We start from the raw sequence: 15,776 nt of genomic DNA, 5'->3' as shown, positions 1-15,776 counted from the left end.
CTGGTTTTTTGAAAAGATCAACAAAATTGATAGACTGCTAGCAAGACGAATAAAGAAGAAAAGAGAAGAATCAAACAGATGCAATAAAAAATGATAAAGGGGATATCACCCCTGATCCCACAGAAATACAAATTACCATCAGAGAATACTATAAACACCTCTATGCAAATAAACTAGAAAATCTAGAAGAAATGGATAAATTCCTGGACACATACACCCTCCCAAGATTAAACAAGGAAGAAGTTAAGTCCCTGAAGAGACCAATAACAGGCTCTGAAATTGAGGCAGTAATAGCCTACCAATCAAAAAGTCCAGGACAAGACAGATTCACAGCCAAATTCTACCAGAGGTACAAAGAGGAGTTGGTACCATTCCTTCTGAAACTATTCCAATCAATAGAAAAAGAGGGAATCCTTCCTAACTCATTTTATGAGGCCAGCATCATCCTGATACCAAAGCCTGGCAGAGACACAAAAAGAGAAGTTTAGACCAATATCCCTGATGAACACTGATACAAAATTCCTCAATAAAATACTGGCAAACTGAATTCAGCAGCACATCAAAAAGCTTATCCACCACGATCAAACTGGCTTCATCCCTGGGATGCAAGGCTGGTTCAACATATGCAAATCAATAAATGTAATCCATCACATAAATAGAACCAAAGACTAAAACCACATGATTATCTCAATAGATGCAGAAAAGGCCTTCAACAAAATTCAACAGTCTTCATGCTAAAAACTCTCAATAAACTAGGTAGTGATGGAACGTATCTCAAAATAATAAGAGCTATTTATGACAAACCCACAGCCAATATCATACTGAATGGGCAAAAACTGGAAGCATCCCCTTTGAAAACTGGCACAAGACAGGGATGCCCTCTCTCACCACTCCTATTCAACATAGTGTTGGAAGTTCTGGCCAGGGCAATCAGACAAGAGAAAGAAATAAAGGGTATTTGATTAGGAAAAGAGGAAGTCAAATTGTCCCTGTGTGCAGATGACATGATTGTATATTTAGAAAACCCCATCATCTCAGCCCCAAATCTCCTTAAGCTGATAAGCAACTTGAGCAAAGTCTCAGGATACAAAATCAATGTGCAAAAATCACAAGCATTCCTATATGCCATAACAGACAAAGAGAGCCAAATCATGAGTGAACTCCCATTCACAATTGCTACAAAGAGAACAAAATACCTACGAATCCAACTTACGAGGGATGTGAAGGACCTCTTCAAGGAGAGCTACAAACCACTGTTCAATGAAATAAAAGAGAACACAAACAAATGAAAGAACATTCCATGCTCATGGACAGGAAGAATCAGTATCATGAAAATGGCCATATTGCCCAAGGTAATTTATAGATTCAATCCATCTCCATCAAGCTACCAATGAGTTTCTTCACAGAATTGGAAAAAAAATCCTGTAAAGTTCATATGGAACCAAAAAAGAGTCCACATTGCCAAGGCAATCCTAAGCAAAAAGAACAAAGCTGGAGGCATGCTACCTGTCTTCAAACTATACTACAAGGCTACAGTAACCAAAACAGCATGGTACTGGTACCAAAGCAGAGAGACAGACCAATGGAACAGAACAGAGGCCTCAGAAATAACATCATACATCTACAGCCATCTGATCTTTGACAAACCTGACAAAAACAAGGAACAGGGGAAGGATTCCCTATTTAATAAATGGTGCTGGGAAAACTGGCTAGCCTTAAGTAGAAAGCTGAAACTGGATCCCTTCCTTACACCTTATACAAAAATTAATTCAAGATGGATTAAAGACTTAAATGTTAGACCAAAGCCATAAAAGCACTAGAAGAAAACCAAGGCAATACCATTCAGGACATAGACAAGGGCAAGGACTTCATGGCTAAAACACCAAAAGCAATGGCAACAAAAGCCAAAATTGACAAATGGGATCTAATTAAACTAAAGAGCTTCTGCACAGCAAAAGAAACTACCATCAGAGTGAACAGGCTACCTACAAGAATGGGAGAAAATTTTTGCAATCTACCCACCTAACAAAGGACTAATATCCAGAATCTACAAAAACGTAAACAAATTTTCAAGAAAAAAATCAAACAATCCCGTCAAAAAGTGGGCAAAAGAGATGAACAGACAATTCTCAAAAGAAGACATTTATGCAGCCAACAGACACTTGAAAAAATGCTCATCATCACTGGTCATTAGAGAAATGCAAATCAAAACCACAATGAGATACCATCTCATGCCAGTTAGAATGGCGATCATTAAAAAGTCAGGGAACACAGGTGCTGCAGAGGATGTGGAGATACAGGAACACTTTTACACTGTTGGTGGGACTGTAAACTAGCTCAACCATTGTGGAAGACAGTGTGGCGATTCCTCAAGGATCTAGAACTAGAAATACCATTTGACCCAGCCATCTCATTACTGGGTATATACCCAAAGGATTATAAATCATTCTACTGTAAAGACACATGCATACGTATGTTTACTGCGGCACTATTCACAATAGCAAAGCCTTGGAACCAACCCAAACGTCCATCAATGATAGGCTGGATTAAGAAAATGTGGCACATATGCACCATGGAATATTACGCAGCCATAAAAAAAAAAAGATGAATTTATGTCCTTTGTAGGAACATGGATGAAGCTGGAAACCATCATTCTGAGCAAACTATTCAAGGACAGAAAACCAAACACTGCATGTTCTCACTCATAGGTGGGAATTGAACAATGAGAACACTTGGACACAGGGCAGGGAACATCACACACTGGGGCCTGTCATGGGGTGGGGAGATGGGGGAGGGATAGCATTAGGAGATATACCTAATGTAAATAACGAGTTAATGGGTGCAGCAAACCAACATGGCACATGTATACATATGTAAGAAACCTGCATGTTGTGCACACGTACCCTAGAACTTAAAGTATAATAATAATTAAAAAAAAAAAAAAAGCCTCAACTCACGTTCAGTGACAGCTTGCAAATGCTCCAAGAGTTTCTAAGCACCCTAGGTTTTTCCTACATGAGGTTGCTGACCTCACCGGCACAGTATCTAAGCATTCCCTGCAGGACAGCACCACCTGGTGAACAGTCACAGCTCAAATACCTGAGGTTTCCCAGGATAGGTTCATAAAAGGGAGAGGGCCCTGGCAGCCAGGAAGGGAATCGTCTCCCAGCTGCTGCATGTCCTTCAGCCAAGTCTCCTTTCATAAAGCACACCTCAGCAGAAAAGGCAGGCTTCTCATCTGTCCTAACCACAACCAACAGACAAGTATAAAAGAATACCCATCACAGCCCACAGCACGCCCGCTTTCACAGCATGCTCACTCTCAGACCCTCTGTCCTGAGGACTCACCGACGTGTGTGCACCCTTAAAATTAAATCTAACAGGTCGTGTACACACGCACTTTCTCTCTGGCCTCTTCCCCACCTACAGCAACCCATTTATAAAACTTCTCTAAGGGCAGCAGGGGAAAACTCCTTTCTGAGTTTAAAGCTACAAAGGCACCACTATAAATTGCAGAGTCGCAGAGATCTCAAGGGAGGCAGCTTCCTGAGAGGAAGAAGACTGTGTCTCCAGCCTGTTTTTGTGGTGATGAAATCACAGAGTTTAGATTCTGTATTTGGTCCTACATGGGTTTTAAGGGCCTTCTTCAGTAATTACAGAAAGGAAAAAGGAAGGTCAATGAGACCAAAGAAATTGAGTGGTGTTTGAGAGGTTACTTATAGCTACAGCCAGGTCACCTACCAGACTCAGAAAAGAAACTATGCCTTCAGTTTTTTGTTGTTGTTGTTCCTCAGAATCAAATTTAGCAAAAAAAATTATGAACTTTTCCTGTTTTGGCATTCCTGTGTTCAAAGGCCTTTCTCAATGCACAACCCAGCATTTGGGCCCATGATAGTTTTGAAAAAAATGAGCATTACACCACAAAATATTCTCATGTAAAAGATGACAAAATATACTTATTGCAGGAATTTTTATGAAACCTAAAACACAGGAGGTTAGAGACTAGCTGAATGAGGATTTCAAATGCCCATCAATAGCTTTTTCTTTTCAGATCTAATTTCCCACTGACTCCTTCAAAAAACTTCAGAGAATTATTACAGTTTACCTCTTGGTCATCACTTTCTTACAAGGATGAACAGAGACACTTCAAAGTTGTTTATCCAACAAAAGAAAAAAAAATTTTTTTTTTCTCCCAAGTACCCTTCTAAAGCCTAGTATTGGGCCTCCTCAGATCACAGGACAAAGGCTACTACTGTATGTGTTCATGGACCAAAGCATGTCTCCCTCGATTCCATGTGACGGACCAAATCCTCCAGCTGTAAAGGGTTCTGCAGCATTGAGTACTGCCTTGACTACAATGTGAGGCCCAGAGAGGCTAAACAACGTGACGAAAGCCACTCAGGCAAAGGCAGCACCGGTGAGTTCGTGAGGACGTTCAAGTCACATTCAACCGCAGCACAGTGAAAACAATACCACAGAAATCCTAAAGCAAATAAAAGAAAGCTCTTCTTTCATTTTGAATGCTGCTGCTTAATAGAAAGCAGGCTTACGTAACAGAGGAAGACGGGAGGAGGAGAGCTTCGTGGGGATCTGTCCTACATTCGGCGCTTGAGTAGCAAAAGGTATTAAACATACCAATTTCCATCCCAAATCTTTCAGTTTCCATTTCCATGAGACAGGTGTCCTGTTAGCACTGTTACACCTTTCAACCTCCCTGAGGCGGTTTTCCATCCCATGGCCCATGAGAATCTCCTAGATAGCTTTAAAAATTCTGAGGCCTGGAATAAGTGAAACGGGATCGCTGGGGATAGGACCCAAACACTGGTGCTTTTCAAACCCGACCAGCTTATTATAATGTGTAGCCAGGATTGAGAGTCACTACACCTGACCAACTCCCAGCTGTTTCTTTTATCCTTCTGATGGGGTCAGGTGGGAAGTATTTATGCCTCAAAAAAAGGGGAGAGAGGGAAAAGCAAATGTATCAGAGAAGACAGCTGAAGAAAGTTGGAGCGAATAATGATTTGCAGGTGATGATCGCTGGGGTGGGTGCAAGGTGTGGCCCAAGGGAGCAGGCAGGAGGAGGGACAGATTAGGCCATTCCCTAAGTGAGCCATGCATGGAATCTGCCATTGAGTCCGGCTGCTTTGGAAGGTGGAGGCAGGAGCAAGAGGCAGCAATTCAAAGCTCATCTGTAAAGAATATTTCCATTAAGTGTTAACTATGTGAGAAATGATACGATGGCTTTCAGATGTGAAGAATTTACTAAACCACTGTATTTGCCACTAGGATTTCACCTGTTCTTCTAATAGTCCTAATAGGGTTTTTGTTTTTTTACTGAGGATCCATATTTTCTTACTCACCAAGTCTGACAAAGCACAATGCACTGAACGATAACTACTTAGAGCCACAGTGCCTGAAGAACAGAGCTTTCTTTGGTATAAAACCAGCTGGTGCACATGCAGGTTGAATGTGACCTTGATTTCATAAGCATCATGATGTTTTCAGATGTGACAGATGCTGGATAAGAAAGAACCTGGGGCAAAGACTGCGGGAATACCGGCTCCGTCTGAGGTGCTAATCCTGTTGTCACTCCCATGTCCTGTCATTCTTAGGGCTACTTGCTACCTGCTCTTCTGTAATAGAGGGACAACCACCAGGCTGTCCCTGGATGCCTTTTCCCCAATTTCTGTCTCTCATGGGAAGTAAATTTATCTGCTTTGCCTTACCCATCCTTTACCAATGTTTCCCAAAACGTGTCCCATCTGTACTAGAGCAACCTGGGCTGCTCCTGGGCACCTCCCCTCTCCCGCAGCCCAGGGAAAATCACACCTGAAGCCCAAGAGATTCACAACAGTCTGTGAACCGGCCATACATTTATGATTCTTCCTTTGAAATGAGTTCCTCATCTGTGCTGCTACATCTGTCCCTAACCTCTGCCACTTCCTAAGTGGTGATTCACAAAGTCATCCATGGCCACTTACTTGAATCCCACTTGGATCCCACACCCACCCCCGCCCAATGCCAAGCCCCTGACTTAAATCACTCTTCTCTGAACTCACACAAGACGCAAAACCACTACTTTTAATCAGGAGTTTCAGGTCTGTTAGTTTTCTCTCCCAACTACAGGCTAGGCTTCTTGATGACAGGGTCCATGACATCCCATTGAACCTTTCGCAGGGCTCAGTATATTTAGGCTGTACGAACAGTGGCTGACGGACAGGCCAAGGCTTGCTCAGCCCTGGGTCTTCCTCCATTCAGCTTCTTCTTATTTTCTCTAAGAAAACTTTCATTCTTTCCTTTCCATAACAAAATTGATTCAGGCAAGAGTAGGAGGGAAAAGGGGGGAGGCCTATCAAAGACAGAAGTCATATGCTGCAACCTCAGCTTATCCAGAAAACACCAGGAACCAAGATGCAAATCAGTCTTCAAAGCTGCCAAAATCTGGGGCTCAGTTCATGCACAATGCAGAAGGGAACCTCCTAACCCCCACACGAACCCCCAACACCTCTTCACAGGCCCCCCCACTCAGAGCCCTCCCACTGTCTTTCAGATTCAATTCTAACAGAAGGGAATGTGTGGTTTCCCAGATCACTGTTAAGAGAGTGGAGGGCCAGTGTTAGATCTGGCCACCATGGCAGCCCTGAGAAGCTGTGACTGACAGGAGAGAACCTGTAAATTCAAAACAGTAGATTACAGGCTGTTTTAGTTTTAATAGCCTTTCAATCCCCGAATGCATCCAAGGACACCAAAACAAAGCCTTTTAAAGCAGCACAATTCTTGGCTCTGAAAGGTGACCCTGGGCACCAAGAAAAGGTTACTTTGCTCAGTGTGTCTCTGCAACTATATCTAGGAGAGATGTCCACACGGCTAACCTCAGTCCATGAGACCCAGATGTCCTCAAAAATAGGAATGGGGACTATATCCAAAGGCAATGTGCTGTCTCTGTGTGGTCTCTAACACCAACGGAAACAAGGACAGGCTTTCTCAAAAGCACTGCCATTCTGATCTGGAATCTTCCATCTAAGTACTCTCCCATTCATTATTCTCATCTATCTTTTCTTATGGTATCTGTGAGTAAAGCTCCTCACCAGATTATAAACTTCTTTGAGCAGATGGACTATGCCTTTGTATTGATGACATGCCCCCATCTCCTCCTAAGTCACCAACGAAGCCTGCTGAATCTTAGCCAATTCAATCTGCCCCTAGATACCCTAGGGCCAGATGACCTTAGGGAAGAAGGCATCTGAATGAGAGTGTTTTTAAACAGCCTAAGCGTTTCTGTAGTCTCTAAAGGTATTAAGTTTCCAACTTTCTTAAAGATGATAAAATTGGTTTAAATGTTAGGATTCTGTGATCAATGAGGCAAGCTTCAGCTGACTTTGGAATCTAATCTGTATTACATACAGAGCCAAGGAATAAATTCTGCACTGTTTTGTGTGCCCATGTGAACCAAGAGGCTAGGGTGAGTTTTCCCTTGATCTAAAGCAACCTCACCTCACATGTCTTTAATCATTCATCTACTCAGAATGGATTACTGGATGACTTCATATTTATTTCTTTTTTCCAAAGCTCAGCTTTCTGATTTATATATTTATTTCTTGGTAAGTAATAGCACTCAAACGCACCAATTTGCTTCAGGCTTGGTAAAGAGTACTTTCATGAATTTAAGTGACAGTTCTGTACTATAGGGTTATAATTCACACTTGGGAAAAATTGAGGAATTTGGTTTGTCTACATTGAATTTAAAACTACACCCATTTCCAGATTCCCATAAGTGATTCTCAGTTTTCAAGCTCATCATTGAATATGTCCCTTACACCCTAAGACCCGTTCACTTGCAAGCAGGCTAAAATGACCTACCAGGACACTAAAAACCTCTCTGTTTAGGTCTAGGCTCTCAGGACATCCAGGCCTGGCCTGCTGTTTTCAGTGTCCATGGCCCTTCCTTCCCCACAGCTGAAGCCTCTTAACCCTCACCCCCCACACTCCCCTTGCTGGCTCAACCCAGCGGGAATTTCTAAGAAGAGATTTAAATAGCTCAGGCTAAGTTGCTCTTGCTGCTTAACAGGCAGGCCTTGACCTTGTATCTAATAACTTGGCTTTCTTGCTCCTGCATTCCACAGGCCTAACTCACCCTCTAGCTCAGTTCTGATAAGGAGCCTGAGACCCTCTCTGGATAACCTGCTGTTAACTCCTCAGAGGCTGAGGAGCTGCCTTGCTCTTAGCAATCTTCCAGGGGACTGGAGGTCACTCTGCATTCAGATGGCCAGAGAAGGTCAGGGGACATGGGTGCCTGTGTCAGGCTACTCATATACCCTAAGCCACCAGCCCTGAAGACCTCAGCCCTCTCCTCTTGACACCTGGACTCCCTCCCAGCTGCAGTGGCTGGATCTGCTGCCCCCAGCTCTGAGCTGGGGATTCCAGGACCAATGCCTCAGGACTCAGTAGGAAATGACTCATCACAAAAAGCTTAGGGTCCTCTGGCCAGAACACAAGTCACGAGATCTGGATCTCAGCTGTCAAAAAAATGTCGAAAACAAAACCCCAACAACAAACTGAGAAAACAGGATCTCTCTTTTCCTGGAGAATTCAACACCCCCATGTTGGCTTTGAGCATGCTGAAGCCATTGAACCCTCTTTTATTAGTTCTAAGGCGAAAACTGAGAGAAATCAGAGAAATGGCTACAACTGTGTCTTCTCTGAATAGAGGAGAATCAGAGAGCTTCTTATCAACCACTTCAAAGCTAACACCCATGGTTACTGAAATTACAGCTATGAAATAACTTCTGTCCTAGGAAATCAAGTCATCTTCTAAAAGAAAGCTAAATGTGTATGTGCATTTTTATCAATATCCTTTAAAGATCCAGACAACCTTAAAAATCCTAGCTGGTTAAACTGTCCTACACTTTAGAATAACATAAAAAACAGCAACCTTCATTTTCTGGTCAAAGATTATTTTTGCAATACCTATTAATTTCCACAAAATTCTAGCTTTTTTTTTTTTTTTTGCTTTTTAACCACTATTCTGTAGAAAGATATTCCCCCTCTTGGCTTTATATCTTTGGTCTTGTTAACAAACCAGAAAATTCCAACCTTGCAATTTTTTTTTCACCCCTTGGAAGTAATAACACAGTCACTTAAAAACCAAAAGCAGTGTCAACACTTCCTCAATGACACAGCTGCTGTGAGCGACCAGTGAATACAAGGGTTTTTGTGGGGAAATGTTGACTTCGCTCCAAAATAATTCTTAGTGTTATTGATAAAAAATAGTGTACAAGATAAAAAAAAATAGTAAAGAGGCCGGGCGCGGTGGCTCAAGCCTGTAATCCCAGCACTTTGGGAGGCCGAGACGGGCGGATCACGAGGTCAGGAGATCGAGACCATCCTGGCTAACCTGGTGAAACCCCGTCTCTACTAAAAAATACAAAAAACTAGCCAGGCGTGGTGGTGGCGCCTGTAGTCCCAGCTACTTGGGAGGCTGAGGCAGGAGAATGGCGTGAACCCGGGAGGCAGAGCTTGCAGTGAGCTGAGATCGTGCCACTGGACTCCAGCCTGGGTGACAGAGCGAGACTCTGTCTCAAAAAAAAAAAAAAAAGTAAAGAGGCCTGGCACAGTGGCTCACACCTATAATCCAAGCACTTTGGAAGGTCAAAGCAGGAGGACTGCTTGAGGCCAGGAGTTCAACAACAGTCTGAACAACATAGCAAGACCCCATATCGCTATGTTAAAAATACAGGCATGGTGGCACATACGTGTAGACTTAGCTACTTGGGAAGCTGAGGCAGGCGGATCACTTGAGACTAGGAGTTCAAAACTAGCCTGGGCAACACAGTGAGACCTCATCTCTACACAAAATTTTTAAAATTAACTGGGTGTAGTGGCATGCACTTATAGTGTTAGCTACTCCGGAGGCTGACGTGGGAGGACTGCTTGAGCCCAGGAGTCCAACGTTATAGTGAACTATGATTGTGCCACTGCACTCCAGCCTGGTTGACAGAGCAAGACTCTGTCTCTAAAAAATAATAATAAAGCATTAGTTAAGCAAGAAATACTAAGTACTTACGATAAACCACAGTGAAAATACTCAAACTATATGGACACTTGGTTTCAAAAGAGGGATCCCAGACAGGAAAAACCCACTCTGTGTTACTTGGAACAATGCACATGTTCCATAATACAAACCTTTATTTAAAAAGTGAGGCATATGATCCAACAATCTCATTTCTGGGTATTTATCCAAAAGAATTGAAGTCAGGATCCCAAAGAGCTATTTGCACTCCCATGTTAATTGCAGCATTATTCACAGTAACCAAAGTGTAGAAGCATCCTAAATATTCACTAACAGATGAATGGATAAACAAAATGTGATATATACATACAATGGATCATTCAGCCATAAAAAAAGGAAATCCTGATACATGCTACAACATGAATGAACCTTGAAGGCATTACGCAAGAGAAATATAACAGTCACAGGACAAACAGCACATGATTCCACTCTTATGAGGTATATAAAGTAGTCAAACTCAGCCAGGCACTATGGCTCACACCTGTAATCCCAACACTTTGGGAGGCTGACTTGTGAGGATCACTTGAGGCCATGAGTTCAAGACCAGCCTGGGCAACATAGCAAGATCCTCATCTCTACAAAAAAATCTATAAATTAGCTGGGTATACCGGCACACGCCTGTACTCTCAGCTGCTTGGGAGGATGACTTGAACACAGGAGTTTGAACTGACAGTGAGCTCCAATCAAGCCACTATACTCTAGACTGGGCAACAGAGTGAGAGACCCTGTCTCAGTAATAATAATAATAATAATAATAAAAATAAATAATCAAACTCATAGAAGCAGAGCAGAATGGTGAATTCCAGGAGCTTGGGGAGAGAGGAAAATGGAGAATTGTTCAAAGAATATAGTTTCAGTCACAGAGGATGAAATACTTCTAGGAATCATGCTGTATAACATTGTGCCTATAAGTTAACAACACTGTACACTTAAAATTTTGTTAGGAGTTAGATCTCATGTGTTTTGTTTTGTAACCGCAATTTTTAAAAATATGAGGATACAAACTCAGGAATTCAGATTACATTAGCTTCAAAGTTCTTGTCCTTTCTACTGTTTAATTTTGTCTACATACAAGAGAAGTATAAACAGTAAAGATTAGGCCAGGCACAGTGGCTCACACCTGTAATCCCAGCACATTGGGAGGCCAAGGTGGGCGAATCATTTGAGGTCAGGAGCTCGAGACCAGCCTGGCCAATATGGTGAAACCCTGTCTCTACTAAAAACACAAAAATTAGCCAAGTGTGGTGGTGTGTGCCTATAATCCCAGCTACTTGGGAGGCTGAGACAGGAGAATCCCTGGAATCTGGGAGGTGGAGGTTGCAGTGAGGTGAGATTGCACTACTGCACTCCAGCCTAGGCAACAAGAGTGAGACTCCTTACCAAGAAAAAAAAATTAGCATATGCTATGGCTTGAATGTGTCCCCCAACTTTCATGTGTTGGCAACGTAACCCCAAATTCATATGTGGAGTGGAGGTGGGGCCTCTGGGAGGAAATAGGATGAGATGAGGTCATCGGGATGGGGCTCCCATGATAGGTAGGACTAGGGGCTTGAAAGAAGAGGAGGAGAGACTTGAGCTGACATGCATACTTTTGCCCTCTCGCTATGTGATACCTTCTGCCATGTTATGAGGCAGGAAGAAGATCCTCATTAGAAGCTAAGCAGATGCTAGCACCATGCTCCTGGACTTCACAGCCTCCGGAACTGTGAGAAATAATTTTCCCTTTTTTTTTTTATTATAAATTACCCAGTCAGTGGCATTCAGTTATAGCAAGAGAATAGTTACAGCAAGTTATAGCAAGACCGAAAATTGGTACCAAGAATGGGGTCACTGCTATAACAGATAGCTGAAAATGTGGAAGTGGCTTTGAAACTGGGCAATGAGTAGAGGCTGGAAGGGTTTCAGGGAGCAAGCTAGAAAAAGCCTATAATTGCTGTAAGTGGAGCATTAGGGGAGATTCTGATGAGGGTTCAGAAGATGAGAGCTAGGGGAAAGTCTGAATCTCCTTCAAGATTTGCTTAAGTGGTGGTGGCCAAAATGTTGGTAGAAATTTAAACAGTAAAGGCCATTCCGACAAGGTCTCAGATGGAAATGAGGAACAAAGTATTGGAAACTAGAGTAAAGGCCATCCTTATCACAAAGTAGCAACAAGCTTGGCTACATTGTGTCCATGTCCTAGGTCTTTGTGAAATGCAGGCTTGAGGGCAATAAACTAAGATATCTGGCAGAAGAAATATTTAAGCAGCAAAGCATTCAGGATATTGCATGGTTACTTTTGACCACATTCAGTGAGATGTGAGAGCAAAGAAATGACTTAAAGACAGAATACACAATTAAAAAGAAAACAGAATGGGAAGACTTCAAAACGATGCAGGCTGGCAACATAAAGAGTGAAAAACGTGCTTCCCTCAGCAGCACATATACTAAAGCTGGACTGATACAGAGAAGATTAGCATGGTCCCTGCACAAGGATGACATGCAAATTCATGAAGCATTCCATGTTTTTTTTTTTTTTTAAAAAGAGTGAAAAAGTGTGCTCAGAAGAGGAAACCAAGGCGGTGACTAGGTGATCATTTGTTAAGGACATTACTATTGATAGATGAAATTATCAAGAGAATAGGAAAAAGACCCCTGCCATTTCACACATCTTTGAGGCTGTCTCTCCCGTCCCTGGCCCAAAGCTCTAGAAGGGTGGAATGGTTTCAGGAGAAAGACCCAGGCACCCTTCATGGGGTTGCTGCCCAGGGCCCCCTTGGGTCTCTGCTTTCTGCATCCCAGTGCAGCACTCCTCAGCCACCCTAGCTGTGGCTCAAGCAACCCCGAGTGCAGCTTAACCCAGCACTCCAGAAGGTACAAGCAGCAAGGACTAGCAGCACCTCTACAGAGAGTCCCTACCAGCAAGAAGGCCCTCCCAGATGCAGCCTCAAGACACTGGACTTCATTGTCTCCAGAACTGTAAGAAACAAATTTTCTTTATAAATTGCTGAGTCTCAGGTATTCAGTTATAGCAACGGAAAACAGCATATAATTAAAGTCTTGAGTGCAGGGTAGGAGAAACGGAGAGGGACAGGAAGCCAAAGAAGCTGAGGTCATCGAGGAAAGCCTCAAAATAAAAAGGGCAACGTAGGCCCAACCCTGAAAGATCAGCTGAGGCTGTGGGGACTGCTACAAGCATCTGAGTAAGGACACTGAGCTGGTCCATGCCAAGAAGGCATGCTAGGCAACAGCTTTTAAAGGCTGAGGAGGACATGAACTAAACACTGAAGCTGAAAACTGAAGCAAGGACTGCTAGAGGCCAGGTGTTCAAGACTATGCTGGGCAACAATAGCAACACCCTATCTCTACAAAAAATTTAAATCTTATCCAGGAATCATGGGTACCCCTGTAGTCCTAGCCATTGGGAAGCTGAGGCAAGAGGATCGCTTGAACCCAGGACTGGAGGCTTCAGTGAGCTACAATCATGCCACTGCGCTCCAGCCTGGGTGATAGAGTGAGACCCTGTCTCTACAAAAAATAAAAATAAAAATAGCAAAAAACACTGAAGCAAAATCAAAGGAATTGGTCGGAGTACCGTAACCATTTATAATCTAGCTCTCAGAATTTGAATGTTCACTGAATCCCTGAAAAGGCCTTGCTATGTGACAAACAAGCAATCAAGAAAGTTTTAAGGCACAGCCCTCCATTGGGGCCAACCTGATTAGTTAAATGATCAAATATAAGACCAAATAAATCATATGCCATTTCAAAGAAATAAATAAAAATATGGCATTATAGTAAAGCCCCATGTATACAACATCCCTGAAAAACTTAGCATGCTAAAAAAAAAATGAATCCCTTAGATATTGAAACCTGTGTTAACACGAAAAAAAATCTATGTATGGACTGGGTATTGACTAGTATTAAGGAATTATCCTCATTTTGTTTTGTGTTAATGTCATGGGGAGATCTTTATTAATGAGTTACAGACACATACTATTTACAAAGGGAATTACATAATGTCTGGGATTTGCTTTAAATTGCTGGGGATAAAATATAGGTCAAAGGTTACAAGGTTGCAGTTACACAGAATTAATAAATCTAGAGATCTAATGTACGACATGAAGGCTAAGTTAATAACATTGTATTGCTTAGTGGTACTTTGTTAAGAGAGTAGGTTTTAGGTACTCTTACCACAAGAAAGAAAAAAGAAAAGAAGAGAGGAGGGGAGAGGAGGGGAGGGGAGAGGAGGGGAGGAGAGAGGAGGGGAGGGGAGGGGGAGGGGAAGGGAGGAGGGGGAGGGGAGGGGGAGGGGAAGGGAGAAAAAGAAAAAAGAGGGAGGGAGGGAGGGAGGGAGGGAGGCAGATGGATAGACAGAGAAAGAAAGGTAACTATATGAGATGATGGCAATGTTAATTTGCTTGACCACAGTAACCACTTCACTATGTATATGTATATCAATAAGTACCAGTCATAGGGGGCTTAATGATAGGGATAGAGGATGGAAGGTGGTGGATTCAGCATTAGCACTGCTGTGCGAATGTAAGAGTGTACTTACACAAATCTACAAGCCTGGGCTATATGCTAGAGCCTATTGCTCCTAGGCTACAAACCAGAACAGCATGTTACCGTCCTGAAGACTGTAGGCAAATGTAGCACAATGGGAAGTATTTGTGTTATCTAAACATATCTAAACATAGAAAAGACACAGTGAAAATATAATCTAAATATGATCTAAAAGATTTTTTTTTTTTTTTTTGGAGATGAAATCTTGCTCTGTCACCCAAGCTGGAGTGCAGTGGCACAATCTTGGCTCACTGCAGCCTCTGTCTCCCGGGTTGAAGCAATTCTCCTGCCTCAGCCTCCTGAGTAGCTGGGGTTACAGGCACACCACCATGCCTGGCCACTTTTTATATTTTTAGTAGAGACGGGCTTTCACCATGTTGGCCAGGCTGGTATTGAATTCCTGATCTCAAGTGATCTGCCTGCCTCAGCCTCCCAAAGTGCTGGGATTATAGACGTGAGCCACCGGCCTAAAGGATTTTTTAAATAGTGCGGCATACAGTACTTACCACAAATGGAGTTGGTAGAACTGCAAGTTGCTCTGGGTGGGTCAGTGAGTGAATGTAAAGGCCTGGGACACTAACGTACACTACTGTAGACTTTCTGAACACTGTACACTTAGGCTACACAAAATTCATTTTAAAAATAAGGTAACTGCACTATAACATTACAATGGCTACCATGTCACTAGGCAATAGGGATTTTCCAGTTCCTATTATAATCTTATGGGAATGGCATTGTATATACATGCCATGTTGTGGCACATGACTATATACAAAAACATCATGTTGTAGACCTTAAATATATACAATAAAAAATAAAACTCCTCCAACCACAAAAAGGCAATGCAGGGTTACTAAAACAAGATGGACAAAGTGTTGATATTTGTGAAGCTGGTTGGTAGATACATGATGGTTTGTTATATGCCTCATTATTTGTATATTTTTGACAATTTTTTTTTTTTTTTTTGAGATGGAGTCTCACTCTGTCACCCAGACTGGAGTGTAGTGGCACGATCTTGGCTCACTGCAACCTCTGCCACCCGGGTTCAAGTGATTCTCCTGCCTCAGCCTCCTGAGTAGCTGGGACTACAGGCACATGCAATGATACCCAGTTAATTTTTTGGATTTCTAGTAGAGATGGAGTTTCACCATGATAGTCAGGCTGG

At 42.6% G+C, this 15,776-nt stretch overlaps 1 long non-coding RNA gene and 1 other non-coding gene across 2 annotated transcripts in view; one reads left to right on the top strand and one right to left on the bottom strand.

Moving 5' to 3' along the window:
* The window catches only part of LOC111546093, a 122,819-nt gene that overhangs the window by 51,950 nt on the left and 55,093 nt on the right, over positions 1-15,776 (bottom strand). The window lies entirely within an intron of this gene.
* Positions 12,469-12,575, top strand: LOC111546203. The gene has a single exon (XR_002732682.1). It is a non-coding gene; the product is annotated as a U6 spliceosomal RNA (small nuclear RNA).

This window comes from Piliocolobus tephrosceles, chromosome 11, assembly GCF_002776525.5.
Source record: "Piliocolobus tephrosceles isolate RC106 chromosome 11, ASM277652v3, whole genome shotgun sequence".
NCBI classification, from domain to species: domain Eukaryota; kingdom Metazoa; phylum Chordata; class Mammalia; order Primates; family Cercopithecidae; genus Piliocolobus; species Piliocolobus tephrosceles.
This window is presented reverse-complemented; position numbering and strand designations above follow the sequence as displayed.